A 3,849-nucleotide genomic window follows, 5' to 3' on the forward strand; every position below is an offset into this window, starting at 1 on the left:
CTTCATACTTGTTTATTTTACATTTTTAAGAGTATTCCTTGGTTACAACAACAAATCTCATTTAAAGTGAAATGTCAAGTTCATTACAAATTGAAATGGACGTATTCAAAACAGTTTTCCGTGTTGTTTTATCTAAATGTTATGCAGTTACAAATCCCGGCATCAGTAGTGTCAGTAAATGTCAATGACACTTGTATGTGTTCAACTCTTTCGTTGTTTTTACACTATATTAACTCAAACATGAATAAACATGTAATTTAGAATAAACACAAGCTTTACATTGACTCAAAGACAAGTATTTCCAAACCATTCTGTGATTTAAAATCCATAAACACCACCTCCGAAATTGAGATTAAATTGTGAAACTAGGTCACCGGTGTCAACTTAGAAAACTTACTTTCGATTTCACCACTCACACTTAAAGCACTGTTATTTGATATTTAACCATAGAATGTTATAAAATGTTTTTCTTACACATAATTTACAGATATTTGTGTCTACATACTGGATGGCAGCCGCTGACACTTTTATTTTTTATCTATAAACAACAATATTTGCATGACCTAAATTGGCGGGGAAAAAACAACAATCACGTGACAGTTATTGTTTACAAGTGTCGGCTGTTACATTTGTCAATGCTTATTGCTATTGTTATTTTAACAACTCCTGCATATTTTAATTAATTATTTAATACAAAGAATGATATGACTGCTATTGTTTAGCCCTAGTCGAAAAAGAACAATAGTTCATTCAAAAATGTCACAAGTTTTTACTTTAATCGGATGCTGTTTTACATATCCGCAAGTCATATGGGGGCCAATTATCCGCATGTAATCTTTTGGTTACTTTACACATGATAGTTATAATTAAATTGGTGAACAGTGCCTATTTGATGAATGTTGACCAATTAATAAACATTTCGACTCATTTTAAACTTAAAACGAATTAACTGGTTTAATACATTTGGCTGCTGTTATCTGGAGAATGTTACAGTAGAGTAGATTTTAATTTTAACAAACCAATTAAGGTACACCTTAATTACAGGCTCCAATGTTACACATAAGGATGTGGGACAACTTCACCTCAAACAAAACACCATATTAACACTGCTTATTTTTGTAATGTGCCCCCACCCCCTCCCAATCACCAGGTGGCAAAATACCTGTAAGGTTTGACTAGGGGGGAAAAAGGACCAAAGCATGAAATAAACACCCCTTAACCAAAACACCTCTATTGTCACTTATAAATGTATTCCTTATGAGTCTGATGTACAATAGTGTCATTTATACAGAAAATGAAACATTACTTTTATCAATAAAAAAATCAAATGTAATAAATGTAATTGGCAATTACCATTCTTATGAATTTATTTATTATATATGTCGTATGATAACAGCTAATTAAGGAATTTTAACACAGAAAAAAAACTACCTAACATAATATGGATTTACATGTTTATTTAAAAAAATAAATAAAAAAAGGAAATAATCACACTCTTTGTCACTAAAATCAATGTTTGTTATTAAATAAAAAAGGCAAAACATGTTGCATCTCATGAGAGCTTTTCATCAACATTTACAATATGAACCAAAATTATGTTTTTGCATACATGCACAAGAATTCTGAGAAATGACAAGTTAAATCATTGCATAAATGGCAAGTAACTTTAAGCAGAGATGTGATTTAACATTCTGCCATAATTGTTTGAAAGGTGGATACATTTTATTTCTTCAAAGTTGCAGTTATTTTTACCAAACTTTACATTGCATTTTATAAATATGTACAAACAGTATGGTGTTGAAACATGAGTATACAGACATGCTAATGTGTTCTTTATTTTGTTGGCCCTTCGGTAACATTAAACCACCTGATAACTAAATAGTTAAAGTATAAAAATTATGATAGTTTGCTTACAACATGTATATCTCTCTATGTATATCTCTCTCTGTTTTAATGTTATCATAAGATGAAATAATATCAAATTTATTAGAATATACAGTCCTACAATGAAATTATGCACAGCCATCCAAGAACTATAACTATTTGATTTGTTAAGGCAGAGCAAGTATTTTTTAAGCTGTAAATAAAGTAACACTTGCATGTTTAATAATAAGAAAGCAATATGATATGTTATGTATAGAACTATACCAATGGGCTCAATAGGAATTTCCTATTCGCCTCTCTCATAGAGAACCTGCGTTCAATTCCCAGCCTAGGCGAGTGTGAGTTTGGTTAGTGGTCACCAAGTTGGACGAGTGGGCTTCTTTTCCGGGGTTTCCAGTTTCCCCTACTACACAAGACGCCAATGAGAGTTGCAAATACTTGTTTCACAATTGTGAAAATAAATATGTTTTAACTAACGCTCCCTTTATGAATTCATAAAGTTACAAAATTAACTACTTACAATGGTACCAGGGTGGATGGCATAAAATGGGTTCTTCCCCCCCCCCCCCACCCCACCCAAAAAAATGTCAGCAATTTGTAGTCTGAGATGTTGCATTTTGAATGTATAAAATTACTTTTTATCTTATTTCTCTGATATAGAAGAAGTAAATTTAAAACAATGTGAGGGGCGTTGCCTGGTGCACATCCCCCTCTAGTGCAGTCAGTGGGTACAATGGGCAACTTGTTTTTAAGTATTGGTTCTATCCTGTCAATCTAAAGTAACTGCTTGTTATTGTTTATTCAGTACATGTACATTAGAAGATGCGATAAACTTCTTTTTCAATATTTTAAAGCTCATTTAATTATATACCATATGCACTTTTGATACTGTCCTTATAACCAAGTCTTGAGTACTGCTACTAAAGAAGACTAGTTCAGTCGCTGGTTGGAAATAACAAATATAAACATTTGTTTCCTTTAAGAAACATGATTGTACTTATAATATTTAATTAATACTGGTCAAAAGCATGTTTTTGATTCATTGTCTCATGTTGTGTTTATGCAGTCTCAAATGACTACAACTTAAGAATCGTATCTTATTGGTATACTGTACTTTTAAAAAACAACAACATAGTTGATGTTTCCATAGCAACCTTTTAAAATTGAAATGAAATGACTGAAAGATACATAATTGTGGAATGTTTATTTATCAATCATGCTCCCATTCAGTAATATTGTAATATCAATTTCATACTGGACTATTGTTTTGTGATCCTTTAAACAGGGTATCAGGTCTGTGCCATTAGTATATTGTTAACTGTTCTTCTTTCCATAGCTTAGTATCACTAAAATACCGTAATGTGAATTTTTATTTGCTGAAAATTATTTATTATGACATTAAATTAGATAAAGCAGATAAATATTCATAAAATAATGGTAATGTAGTCAATGAAAAACCTGAACATTGGTCAAATTCTTTAACTTTGGTATGAATATCAAATAAAGAAGATTGGTTGCCATGGGAACATGCAGAATAACTTTCTCACAAAGGTTTTTGTTGCTTCATAGTATTGTATTCTTGATCTGAACACTAAAGCTAGAAAAAACAAATGAATGACCATTGACATATTTGCTTGTTTCTCTCCAATAAACAGCTGTTTTTCAATTATATTGTAGCACACGCCATATAACAAATGTTGTCCAAAATAAACAATAACATAAGTTTTCATTTAATTGCGTTCAATATCAATGTGAATCTTCATTTTACCCAAAAATTCTTCAATTGATGGATTTTATTGATGAACACAAATGTGTTTTTATGAAAAACAATAGCATATGCAAAATAAAAGTATAATTTTTAGACCAGAAATTGTCTCCATGGTTACCGTGGAATCAATTTCAATTACTGATAGCTTAATTAAAACTTTAACATTTCAATATCACTGTCTGAAAGTTTGAATGCTG

Source organism: Mya arenaria, chromosome 13, assembly GCF_026914265.1.
Source record: "Mya arenaria isolate MELC-2E11 chromosome 13, ASM2691426v1".
Classification (NCBI taxonomy): Eukaryota; Metazoa; Mollusca; class Bivalvia; order Myida; family Myidae; genus Mya; species Mya arenaria.